The sequence below is a fragment of the Lepidochelys kempii genome, chromosome 4, assembly GCF_965140285.1.
Source record: "Lepidochelys kempii isolate rLepKem1 chromosome 4, rLepKem1.hap1, whole genome shotgun sequence".
NCBI lineage: Eukaryota > Metazoa > Chordata > Testudines > Cheloniidae > Lepidochelys > Lepidochelys kempii.
In genome coordinates this window covers 31,068,018-31,082,692 of record NC_136383.1, presented here as the reverse complement: position 1 = coordinate 31,082,692, position 14,675 = coordinate 31,068,018, and positions in this window count along the sequence as shown.

Sequence of the window (14,675 nt, the reverse complement as noted above, 5' to 3'; positions counted from 1 at the left end):
ATAGAGGCAAGAGCAGGACCCAGAGGGGCAGGACTGGTTATCACATCTGGGATGGGCATGGGGAATAGGTTGCAATATCTCCCCCCCACACTGAGTGTCTTTAATGCTCCTCACTGAGCACCACCCCTTCCCTCTCCTATCCCCAACACCCCAACCTTCCCCTCTGCTCCTACTGCCCCTGCTCCCCATCTAGAGCACCACCCTGCATCCACAACAAGCTTCTATTGGCACTGGAACTGTGCATATCTGGGCCTATCCTACACTATCGTCTATGATGCCATAAACTATAGGCATGAACTACAAATATCAGCCAGTCGTGACAAGATTTGTCATACACAGGTGCAACATTTCACCAAGTAATATCACTGGTTAACTTTTTTGTGTTTTTCAAGTATGATTTTACAAAATTCCCCCGCACACACACACCCTCTAGTGTGTTTGATGCCAAAGGCCACAAGTAATATGAGATGGGCCAAAACCACAATTTGAAGTCCAACCTATTTCAAATTTCAGGAGGAGGTTTTGATTCAACTTCCCAGGTATGAACCTGTCCCTGCTGTTTTGGTTCTGGGTTGGATCTACAACTAAAATTGTATGTTTCCGCTCTAGTTCACATGTGACCAAAATCTCACAAGAACTTCCATTTTCATGAGATTCTGGCACAGAACTGAAATCTTGTGAGAACTGCTGGACTTCAAGTAGGTTGCACTATTCATGAGTGTAGAATTCTCATTAAATCAGCTGAATTGGTGAGTTTTCCATCTCACAAGAACAGTTTGCAAGTTTGCAGTAACATTAGACCTTCAAACTCGAGCTATAGCCCCCAAACCATATCGGGATGCAGAAACAGGAAAGATCTACTATGTTGTTAATGAAGAAGAGGCCAGGATGCCTGAGCAGTGGTTAGGACAATGTCCAAAACTCAGCCAAGGCCACCATGGTTCACCTGTTTTTATTATGAATGATTTGCACAACTCAGAATGCTGCCAAACTATTAAAAAGGAAGAAGTCCTTCGTTCCTGCTCAGTTTCACTAATTGTTTAATAAGAATTGATCCTCTTTTTCATTTCATTGGTCAATCTGATAGCATGGAGTCTGTCTTAAGCCATTGATTTTCTCCTCACCCCCGAATTATTCACCTTCAGATGCCACCAATGTAGACAAGAGTGTAGGAATGGTGGAGCAGAGGAGGGGTGAATTCGTAGTTAGCAATGACAAACGTGTATTTGTTTTATAGAACTTTGACCGATTTCTTATCTTAATTATTGACCAGGGTGTACCTACTATCATCTGGAATCAGCCTGGATTTATTCATTTGCCATAAACTTATTGCTATCAGATTGATCAATGAAATGAAAAAGAGGATCAATTCTTATTAAACAATGTGACTGTGTAACCCTTCTGCCCGTCAGAGTTGGCAACAACAAGGACCAGGTTCAGTATCTAGGGGTTTCATTCCAATAACACACTGCAGACCGGCTCGAGCCCCCACCCAGTGACCTGGGACAAATATATACCACCCCCGCTGGGCGCCTCCAAGAGGCAATACTTCCCCTCTCACAAGCACATAGTCTGAGTGTAGCAGAAAGCCTTTTAATAACAGAGAGAAACAATGTGGCATTATGTTGGCGAAACACCACCAACAGGATTCATAACACAACCCATGAGCAAAAAAACCCACCCCAAGCAAATTGGGGCATGCCCCTTTCCCTTTGGTTCTTGAGTCCAGCAACCCCAAATCACCCAAAGTCCCAAAAGTCCAATAACCCAAAAGTCTCTGTCCCTGGTCAGGGCAGCCCCAGAGTTCGAAAGTTTATCTGCGGAGCTTTACCTCCCAACCTGGGTGGAGATGGGACAGGGGTAAGAGGCACCTTACATGATCTGAAGCTGACCGCCCCACAGCTCCATAGGCCTTCGCTTCGCTCCGCCAGCCGCCCCACGAACTCCTTCGCTCAGCTCCGCGGCCCACAAGCAGCTCCCACCGTCCCACGAACTGCTCCACCAGCCGGTCCACAAACTGCTCCATGTCCCACCAGCAGCTCCCACCATCCTACGAAGTGCTCCACCAGCCTGTCCACAAGGCACTCCAGCTGTCCCGCAAACTGCTCCACAATATATCTTCAGGCTCCCCCACTACTTAACACAATGCTCAGTGATTTCAGCTCTTAGTCAGTTCAGCTCTTTGGTGAATTCAGCTTGTAGTAGGAAAGCCTCAGTGCTGGTACACCATTAGCCCAAAGTGAGCTCAGCAGCCTGTAACTAGACTCCTAATGGAATCAAAATTAGCTCTGATATTCTGCAGTGGAGAGAGGAGGAAGTGCAATTAGCATATAAGGCCCTCTCCCAGGAGCCCATACCACCAAGTATTAATACTTGTCCCCAGCCTCTCTCAATTCACAGAGTTTTAAAACCCATGACCCTTGCCTAGCGAGTGCTACTTAGTTGATGGTGAGTCCCTCCATCATAACAAAAGGCCAAGTACAGTTCCAAGCACAGTTCCCATAATCAGGGTAATAACAATTTATTCTTCCTGCCCCAATAACAGAGACACTGGGGATCCCACAGCAGCCAAGGTGACCATTTGGGCAGCTATGGCCTCATTCTAGGTGGGGTGGGTGTGCCTATGCAAATGAGATCAGCCACTGAAGTTCTTTTCCACAACTTGCCACACCTCACCACTAGATGTCAGGGTGGAGCTCATCCTGACACTGCTTACAACTGTAACTATGTTATAGATACTTTTCAAAGCCTTCAGGAGGACAGTCCTTGCTTTGGGGAGATTCCACTCTAAGCTTGTAGTTGGAGCCAAAGAAGTTCTGATGAACAGAACTGTATCTTTTCAGAAATATTTTCCATTTCACCTATCTTTTTAATTTGTTGATGCTCTAAGACCCTGCTGTTATAATGGCCTGCTCTCTGAGAAGGAGGGCTTGATGTGGATCTTCCATGACTGGTGATCACAATTCTGAGCTTCACATCTAAAAAGGCACTCTTGCACCTCCCATAACACACAGTGTGTGTTTTGCCCATCTTTGGACACTGTGCTGGAAGACATGTTACTGCACAACCGTATTATGTTATGAAATTGATGCATTATTTTTAAGGCAGAATATCAGTAGCATTTACTAAACAAGGTTATTGATAAAGGGCACATATACACCAGCACTGTAGCCTTAATTCTCCTATAAAGCAGCTGTAAAGGAGGAAGTGGGTTGCTGACGACCCCAAATAGTTTATTTTTTCAGTATTAGAATGTCTCTTTAACTCTACAGCAATTTACCACAAAAAGCTCCATGACATTAGCTGAGCTATATTTAAAAACAATTTATGGTGATTATAAAGGAGTGTACTGAAGTGGGCATATCTGACATTTCAAATAGTCAAGGCCAATTTTTCTTCAAACAAATATGAAACTGTTAGATACAGTTAGATACAGTCTCTCTCTAATCTGCTCCATATAAGGGGCTGATATTTTTATTAGCTGCTGCCATACAATGCAATATAAAAGAAATGAAGTTCACAAAGACAAATCAGATTGAAAAAGAAGCCTAATGTAGCCTCTTCCATTGGATTTGCCTGAAACTCTCAGTACTTTAATTAGAACGAAAACATGTTTCTATAAATAGAGAAGTAACATTTAAAAGAATGCTATAGCTTGGAACAATATGAAGAAAACATAGCATGAAACAGTGTGTGCACGCAGCAGTTTAGCTGAACCAGGCATTTTATCAGAATAAGGAAAAATTACAGTATATTTTGCAGTCTTAATTCAGAAAGAGAGAGGCTAAGGCATTAAGAACCAATAAATAGAGTATTGAAGAATTCTGCTGTTTTTATGGGGGGGAAACAGTATCAGATGAATATGTGCCTTCTCCTAACCTCTTTCCTCTCCACTCATTGTAGCAGCATTCACTATTTTAATTCAACTTTGCCACCATAGAAATTAGAGAAGAAAGGTATATATAGAGTTATCAAACCCCCTCCACATGGCATAGTAAGATTATCTCTATCTATCCCCATATTTATATGGCTCCCATTATGTTAAAATCAGAGTATCTCCAATGTCTTTAAAAATAGGAATAACTTCTCTTCTTCCTTCTTTCATAATCTGTTGGAGAAGTAGCTTGATCAGTTTACAGGCTTCTTATTTATTTTTCTGTTGGGCTGGGTGTGAGAAAAATTTATTGAGGAAAAAATTAGCCACAATGAGTTTTACATTTCTTCTGAACAGGATATGTCCTTCATTTTTCATGATTTCCTTTCAGGTGACTTTGTGCAAGTAAAATTTCACCTGTGGGTGAAATTTCATAAAATAGGGTTTTCACATTAAAAAAAAAAGCTAAAATTCAAATTATGACAACATTAAAGTTTAAAATTTTGAAATCTTGATGCCTTTCCCCCGCCCGAGGAGTGAAAGAGCTGCTAAGCCCTCCAGTTTCAGAAAGACCAGGGCACCAGAGATGCACCCGCATAGATTCCAGTAATTGGGCTCCTTTCTGTCACAAGTAAATGTGGCAGTAAGTTATTTCCCTCTTCATTTTTCTGTCTCCATCTAATCTGCCCCACTCCCACTCCAAGCACAACAGATTAGGATGTCTTTGAGTTTAGAGCACACTAGCAAAGGAACAACTGAATGAGGAGGGTGACTGCATCAGTCACTGGAAGCAGAGCATCACCAGAACTCACAAGAGGGAGCGGGGCACCAGCTTCATTGAAGGGAAGGCACATAAAATCACAAAATCTTAGGGAAGCTTGGGTGGACAGGAATTAGAGGTAGAGAGGCTGGAGATAAGTAAAGGAAGGCAGAGAGTCTAGAAGGCTTGGGGGATGGAGACTGGAAATGTGATGGCAGAAATTAGGGGGTCAGTCATAGCACTGGAAAAATAGAATGGCTAAAACAGGCCTCAACTTCCCTTCTATTCACTTTCCTGCAGATGTAACCCTTTCAGTACTCGTGTTAATATATTGGCACCACCTTCCCATTTACTTCTTAATGATCCATGCACACTTTTTAAAATAAGGAAATATCCAATACATTCAGAACAGTCACTTATTCTGTACTTATAAAAAGCAACTGAGAATAGTTACAAAATTAAACTTGCAAAACTTTTGAAATTCTATTAATTAGTAAAAAAATAATTCTTAACTTACTGGTAAATTTACTATCAAACTCTTTTAAACTATCCAGATCTTGGTCTTTCTCTGTTTCAAAACTATAGTACCATTGTAGTTTTATGGATACAAAGGACTTCTGTAGGTTCCAATTCAGTTAATGTTATCACTTTTTGCATTATTGACTAATGTAAAGTGTTTGAGTTAGATTGTAGACTTTTCTAAGCAAGGAGCTTGTCTTTTTATTTGCTGTATAAAGTTCATTTCAAATTGTTGACAACCATTTGGATCTTTGCCTTCCCAGGCACTTTATTTGAAAAAAAAAAAAAAGCTGTTCTAATGTTACATGTCCTTTCAAAATGTTACACATTTCTCAGAATAAAACACTTGCCATAGATAAACATAACATCTTCCATAAGTTACAGAATAGTTTAAAGCCTGACATCTGTGATCCACTAACCAAGCATGAAAGTTCTGAAGTGTACACCAGTAACTTGGACAGGTAGTATGTATTTACAAAGACAATGATGTATTCCTGTTAAGTGAACTTTTATCTAGGAAATAAAAAAAACAAAAACTACTTTTTCATTTACCATACATGTAGTTAAAGACAAGTTGTAAGGGCAAAATTCTGCTTTTGGATCTGCACTGTGGCTTAATAGCAGTGTGGATCTCTATTATGTAATTTTCAACTGGACTCTTGTGCAAATCTCCCGCTGATGTCAATAAGAGTTCCATACAAGAATGGCTAGGCAGGTGGTGAGCTTAGACTACTGCTACTAATCAGAAGTATTTGTTTCCATTAACTAAAAAGACCCCAACCACTTGTTCACCTGGAAAATGTGCACACTATCCAATGCAAAAATACACTTCCCCTCACTCATTTTTCAACCGTTACCTTGTCTTTTTTACTAAGATTGTAAACATATAATAAAATATCCATGCCCAAGTAAAAAGATCTATAACATGACCTGTAAGGGGAGTTTTGCCTAGCTGATTCACAAGGGCAGCATCTTACAACACTATGTAAATGACCAACAGAATACTCAGATGTTTGTGTAAGATTTTAAGAGTTTTCTAACATGTATGGCAAAGCAAGTATGCAGCCTGACTCAGTATATATTTGTGCACACATTCCATCAGCAAACTATGCACCTGTGTCCATAACCAGAATGAGTTCTAGAACTGTAAGATTTTTGAAAATAATTGCTTGAATCGAAGTTCACTATACCAGGATTTCAATACATATAATTGACATTTTATATATAAAGCTTTTGTGCAAATACAAGACAAGGGATTTTTAACAGTGAAACTCCTAGTTAAATATAGGCCTTGCATCCTCCAGGAGATGGGTAGTATTGCCTTGAGTGTTTCCCTACTTTGCTCAGCCAGAGCAGCACGACTTTAATCTGCAGGAACTACTTTTCTCAAAAGCTGGACTCGCTGGCCAACTTCCTCGTGTGTTTAGTCTTGAATAGAGCATTGCCCTAGATTACATAATGTGTGTTTGAAAAAAATACTTTTCCTCTTCAGGTCTAGCAGAAGGCACAGAATCCATTTTTCTGGTAGATGTTTGTGCTTGTGGAACTTAAGCATTAATAGAACAGGAAATGGAAGTTTCTGGTTGATAGTCCAAGCAGTCCATAATGTAAGCTTCCTTAAAACAACTTTCTTATATTCAAGGCACTGACACATATCTTGACATGGAAGACCCAGCTCAAGAGAGGTTAACTACAGTTAGGCCACGGACAAGTTAGCTCCTCGGTAGGCCTCTCTTAAGAATAGATGGTCAGATATGCCAAGTATGTTATTTTATCATGTGACAATATTTCTGATTCTGCTTTTCAATGGGAGCTAAAAGACCAGAGATTTTACTCAGTAGTTTTCCTCCTCCAAAAATCTACATTTTAAAACTAGAAAAGAACAAAGGAATGATGTCCAACGTCTCTCTCCTTTTAAACAGGCTTTTATCTATTTCTTGACATCATTACTGAAGCACTATTATATATAGATGAAACCGTATACTTTTTTTTTTTAAAACTCAGCCATTAGTCCATGCCACAAACCTACCTAGTGGCATGCTTACATTTTTAGATCAAGTTATATCTAAGATTTTCTAAACCAGCTCCTCTTTCCAACCTCATACCATGATTTCCTGTATACCATCTCACAGAAGTATGGTTTGTTTAAAATGTATTTAAAATCCATGAACTATCCCTATTTCCTCTTGCAGCACCCTATACATAATATTTTTTCCTTTTGTTATACTTAAATATAAAACTGCAAATTAAAAGTAAAATTGAGAAGCTAAAAGCTTTATTTACAAACAAAAATACTCTTAACAGTTTTCAAAAGAACAGAATTTGTTCCTGATTTATTTTTAAAGTTGCGATACTTATAGTCACAAAGTCAATGGTGGTTCTGCATGGAGCTCCGAGGCAAATACGTGGTCCCTAACTTGCAAATTTCGATATGACACATGGGCAAGGTAGGGACTTGGAATCAGACTCTACCTTATTTTACAGCTGTAGGTGTGCAGACCCATGCACACAGCTGTGCCATATACTGTGGCTATTTAGCCTTCACATTGGACATAGAAGAGTTTCAGCTTATGTATATGTTTCAAACTCACAGGATGGCCTTCTTAGGCTACATCTACACTTATGGTGGTGTACAGAGTACACGCTGCCTAGCATGAGTATAAATAGCAGTGTAGAAGGTGAGGCACTGATTGGGCGAGGACAACACCCCATTGAAATGTGTAACTAGAAATGCTACTGATTATTGCCCTGATTCTTATTTTCAAAGCACCAATATTACAATAACTTGATCATGTATATACTGCAACACTTTGTAGTAGAGGATGCAACATTTCATAGCACATGACAGGCCACAAAGCAGCAAAAAGGGGGTGTCTACTATACGGTTCACTTTACTGAGAGATCTGCCACAAACAGCTACAGCCTCCTTACACATTTTGCATTCTGTGGACCAAATTCTGGCCCATTATGTTAATGGTTAGACACAAAATAAGAATCCTGCATACAGTTAGTAATGGGCATAGCACTTACTACTGGAAGCCGTCTCACTGACTTCAGTGGGACTGTTCATGATCGTAGTGCTATGCCAAGCAGTCAGTGTTCAGCAAGGTACTTAAGCATGTATTCAGTATTAAGCATGAGAATAGTCCCACTGACTTCAATAGAACTACTCACACGCTTTAAGTCAGTACATACTCAAATACCTTGCTGAATCAGGACATAGGTGCCTAATAGCAGCTCTTGCAAGAGAAACACAGAATTTTGAACTCAATTAGTGAATAGCAAAATACTTAGTTTTCTTTTAAAATGAATCTGTACTTTAAGGCTACTCACAATTTTTTAGAACCTCATCCTGCAGAGGGAGGTGCCCACATATATCACGGACTTCTGTGCAGCCTTTCATAGGGCTCTTAATGATTGGATTTTAAAGAGTGTATAAAGAAGCAATTCAAGTTCATCTTTTAGCATATTTTCTACTCCCTGAACTTTTTTCTTTTTGAAAAATTTTATAAAGGTAATTAAAAACAAAACATCAGCTAAATACATATTCAGGCAATTGTAAGATCTATCCAGAAAAAGTAGTGTTTTAGTATGAAGGCTAATTTTGACACTATAGATTGCTGATGTGTGGTTAATCCCTGCAGCCTTACGGAAGTTAACCTCTCAGAGCCCTTATTATGCATTGGACAAATACGAAATACAGGCCCTGAATTAACCAATAGTACATTTGTATGGCTTGGAACTAGACATATTTCTCTAGAATCAAGCCCATATACAGGCACTTTAAGAAGTTGAGTTTCCACCCTACAATAGTGACTGTGCATTATATCTAGCTTTACAATATTTTAATTTACTGAAAACAAACCAGATAGTGACTGACCCTGTGCAAGTGAATAAGGGAAGGGGAGGGGGTTCAACGACCCTCCACTACACAGAGACTCTGTACAGTGGCTGGAAAGTGCACCTGGGAGCACACTGACTGTACAGGGTTAGTAGGAACACTTATCCCAAAAGTGAAGTGAAAAGCATGTCAGCTGTGGAGGTGAACATGTGCTGCACCTTCTCCTAGGTTGGTATGCCAGGCTAGCATGTACTGAATCAAACAGTCAGCTAAAATTCCTCCTGGGGGTTCTGGGTGCAGTGGCTTACGCTGTGTCCTCAACTGTAGGCACAAGTTAGCCCAAAGCACGCATCCACTGAAGATGGCTATAAAAATCGTGTATATGATTCATGTGGATTTTAAGTGTTCCCACTGAAAGCAAATTCAGCCATCTCCCACCCAAAGGCACTTTAAATCCACATTAAGCGTGGCTCACAAAAGCTTATGCTCAAATAAATTTGATAGTCTCTAAGGTGCCACAAGTCCTCCTTTTCTTTTTGCAGATACAGACTAATACGGCTGCTACTCTGAAACCTGACATTAGAAGCCAACAGCCTCAACCTTTGAGCTTAAAAATGAAGCAGAGGGATTTTTCTGGCAGGGGAGGAGAGGTTGTTATAAGAGATTAATAAACATTTACTGTAATATAACATCTAACTTAAACAGAACTCCCCCCCCCCCCCGCCCCTGCCCTCAGGGCCATCCTTAGGATTTATGGGACCCTATGCAGTACTATTAAACTGGTGCCCCTTATGCCTGATGGCAGCCTGGGCTCGCATGTGGATTTTAGTAAGGGTGGTCTTTTGAAGGATTTATTTAAAAAACTATACGTCTGAAGATCCAAGCATTTAAAGCTAAAGATGAATACTCAGATTGTGCATCTAAAAATCTATGCAAGGATTTTTTAGAGATATGATTTTATAATCTTCAGCAACACACTAGTGAAATATTTTTAAAGCAAATTTTAAATTAAGGTTCTGTAGACTAATATGTTCTGAGTAAATATTACAGTAGTGCACAACTATTTGTCAGTAAATTCAGAAACTGGCAGATACCTGGGAGTTGGCAAATGCCTGTTAAATGGCTTCATGACCACTTGAAGAAAAGGAGTACTTGTGGCACCTTAGAGACTAACCAATTTATTTGAGCTCATGAAAGCTCATGCTCAGATAAATTGGTTAGTCTCTAAGGTGCCACAAGTACTCCTTTTCTTTTTGTGAATACAGACTAACACAGCTGCTACTCTGAAACCTGACCACTTGAATGGCTCTTTAACAGTTTCAATGTTGTGCTAGGTCTGGCAGGCTTCTTCACTTTTAAGTACTAGATCCCCTCTGGAGGAAGACTCACCAGGGTGCAGCAGTCAGCTGTGGTGGGAGCCTGCAGGAAAGGTCAGAACAGGGATAGGAAGAGGCAGAAGGGTGGACACTAAGACCCAGGGGTGCCCCAAATTTTCAGGTGCCCTACACAGCCTTGTATGCCTAAGGATGGCTCTAACCCCACCCCACCCTGACACACTTTTGTTGAAATATTTGCACTTAGCCTGAAACCCTCACTTGCTACATTTCAGCCTGGCATGAAGTTAACTCAGGAGCTTTTGAGCCAAAGTGCTAATGCACCCTTAGAATAGAAGCACACAAGTATAGAAGCACAAACAGTGTTTCTGTAAGGTGCTGCTCTGTTATATGGTGCTGTTAATGGCAGTTTGAAAAGGAGCAGTTAGTGTGTGAAATAAAGATTTTAAATTATATTAAAACTTGATTAAAACCTGCAAGCTTATCCAAATACAATTATAACTTAGAATAGCATACACTGTATATATAATATCTTATAGCAGAAACTATTGAAAAAACATTTCACAGTATAATACATATAGATGTAAAACTGAACAATAAGGCACTTAACACGTTAAAATAGTATATTTGTAAAAATACAAAACTGGCTACCTTTGAACCACTAATACACTTTCTGCAACACACTCTCATGTTATGTAGCATTAACAATTACATAGGAACATTGATTTAATTTGTGTTTATGGTTTCTTCTAGTCTTTCTTTTTGGAAGTCAGCAATACAATCATCACATGCTATACTAAAGGTTTACTCTTTATTCCCTGGATTCATTTCTAACCGTGATGGATGCTATACAGCTAACCGAAGCTGACAGACTATATAAGCAATTTGTAAGGATGTGTGGAAGTGTATATTTGCATGAAATACAAGACTAGATTATTTTGACTTTGTTCTCAATGGTTGTTAAAAAATTCTGCATCACCACTTTGCAGCATCCCATATTACTGGCATTTAAGAACATAATTTTATAACAATGAAATGGCATTAATACTGTGCTGGGAAGTTATTCTCAGATGCAATTAAACAGCAATATTGATTTGGCTATCAAATTCAGCCACTGAAAAAGGTGGCTTAAAAGCTGGTTTTACAGTGGTTTTTACAGTGCCTGGTGCAGCCATGTAAGGACTTGTCTACACTGGCAATTTACAGTGCTGTAACTTTCTCGCTCCGGGGCGGGTGAAAAAAACACCCTCCTGAGCGTAGCAAGTTTCAGTGCTCTAAAGCACTAGTGTAGACAGTGCACCAGTGCTGGGAGCTACGACCCTTGTGGAGGTGGTGGGTTTTTGGGTTTTTTTGTTTTGTTTTTTTAAGAGCACTGGGAGAGCTAAAAAAAAAAAAAAAAAAAAAAAAAAAGAGCCACACAAGCCACGTTAAAGCGCTGCCATGGCAGCACTTTAGCGTTACCAGTGTAGACTCATCCTAACTCTCAAAACATACCTCACATGACTTAGTGTTAAAGGAGTGGTTTACAATAAATAAAATATTTGCACTTTTATAGCACCTTCCATCCAATCATCTAGAAATTCTTTGCAAACACTAAGCCTCAGTAGGGTTATAAGATAGGAAAGCAGTCTCTCTCTTTTACAGATGGTGAAACTGAGACACAGAATTTTCAGCGGTATTGAGCTCTCAATTCCTAGCAAAAACAAATGGAACTGTGGTGGCTCTGATAATCAGGAAGAAAAGGTTATGGCTTCCCATATTCACACAACGAGTCAGTAGCAGAGCAGAATCAGAATCTGCAGTTTCCCAGGTCTTTCCTGAAGGGCTCATCCTTTGCAATAAATGGGAAGACTCCCCACTTCAGTGAGAGATGGATCAGATTGTTAAGCACTAGACCATGTTTCATATCCAGCATAGTAAGAAACAGATCTTGATTGGCACTGTGTGTACTTTAAACAAACAGGACAAGCCATCTGGCAATGAAAACACTAGCAATGGGTGAAACTCAAAGTTTGGAGGATTGATTCGATTTGAGATGATGATCCCACAGTATCCAAATATCTTGTCTGCAAGTCTCATGACTTTTTTTTTCCTGCCACTTCTTAGTTCTAGCTGAGTTGCTGATAATGCAAGAACACCACCACTTCATATTAGCATATGTTACTTCTGGGTCCTGGCCAAAACTAGGTAATGCAGAAACATGTACAAATGAATAAAAACAGTCAACCTAACCACATTCATTGGAATATTAAAAAAAATAAATCTGTTCTAGTGTTGGGGAATGTTTTATTTTCTCTGGACTGGCTGCCCAACGCATAATAATTACCCTAAAAATACCATTTTTACAAGTCAGTGAGTGATATTGAACACATACCATTTATAGTCACAAGAGGGCATTAAGGACACACCATGGAGATAAAATCTAAAGTGGTTGAACAAGGCCAAGTTTATTTGCTAATGTGACAGATCTGTTGCAAACCAGCAGTACACTGAGCATAACACTATCATATTACCCTTTTAAGTAATGACCATGGCTGAGATTTTTTTTAATAGGGTGCCCAATTTAGGCTTCTAAATCCAGTTAGACACATAGATGAGAGACCTGGATTTCAGAAGTGCCAAGGACCCAGCAGCTCCTGTGTCTTCAGTGATGTGGCAGATGCACACATGGAACTTCCACTGATTTCAGAAGGGCCCATCCAGGCTCTCTTCAAAGGACAGAAATTGCAGCTCAACTATGTCTCATGGCATGTCAGCAGATACAGACAGTATTTAAATCAAAGAAAAGTTTCAGGAAAAATTACATAAAATGAAAGGTATATAAAAAGGCATCAGAAACAGGGTGACCAGACAGCAAGTATGAAAAATCGGGACGGGGGTTGGGAGGTGGGGGAGTAATAGGCGCCTATTTAAGACAAAGCCCCAAATATTGGGACAGTCCCTATAAAATTGGGACATCTGGTCACCCTAATAAGGAATAAAATCCTGCACTCAACCCCGTGAAGGTTTATGAACGAATTCCAGATAAGCTTTTTTACTTTTGGATTATATCCACTTTACTCCATTTCTTCCCATCTTGAAATTTTGTAGAACTACTTTATATTCCAACATTTATTACAATTGCTGTCAATTCTTTGAGCTCATTTTCATACATACTGACTGTAGCCTATACCTGATTTGTTAGTACAGTGTGGTAATAAAGAATAGGCTAGAATTATATTGTGAAAATGTAACACCGAAATTCTACATTCTTGCATACATTTAAGCTTAAAATGTTTCTGAATGAGATGAGCACTTTTTAAAAAAATTGATACAATAAAGTTTACTACTTTCTTTGTATCAATAAGAAGAACTTTTGAGATACTCCGTCTATTGTTTAAAGGCCAAAGTATGCAAGCAACTTGAGTACCCACAATTTCGGTTGATATATATGGGAATGGAGGGAATTTGAGCACTTAGCGGGCCTAAAACAAAACTATAACTGATTTTGTTTTGTTTTGTTTTTTTAAAAAACAACCAACACTACTCACTCAATTTTAATTCTCTCCCCTCTAAACAAAATGGGACCTAAAAAAAATTGTACTGAATAAGGATATTGGTTTTGAGCAAAGCACTTGATATATTCTATAGGTCAGTCATTAGCTAAATACCCTTCTAAATATCTCAGTGGAACTTTGTTGTAATCTATTTAGGCTATCAATGGATGTGTTATTCAGTAACCTAACAGGCTGCCAAGTGAAAAGCATAGTTTCTGATCCTTCCTAGAATGCTCAGTCCACAGTTTTACAGTGCTTATCTTGAAGCAGGTTTACTAATGAAATTCACCCACATTTCCCTCCATAGACTTTGCTATTAGAAGTGGTTCAACTAAAAATAACTAACATGTCAGTTAGGAGATTAACCACAGTAGTCTGGTTTGTCTCCAAAGACATTGTGGTCCATGTAGATGAACTCAAACAAGAAATAAAACAACAACTTTGGGGATCTGCAAAGGCTGATATTGTACTAATAGGATTGGTTAGCTAATAATTGAAGGAACAGTTCTTCAAATGTATGTCCTTGGTTTCAGTTTGTGAGCCACTAAAGTTCTGCCAGGAACAAAACATTAGCCTTGTATCCATGTGCACAACATCAGACTCCCCAGTCAGTGAGGAGAATTTTTTATTTTTATTTTTATTTAAAGAGCTTGGATATCATTACTTTGCTATGTTTTACCAGGATGTCCTGTAAGAAATGCAGTTTGTTGTATTATGCTTTGATAATGCACAAAAATCTTCTGAAATGCAAGTTAAAATATTTTTCTGGAGTACAATTTTGTAGTCATTGACTCTGTGAACTGAAAAAGAA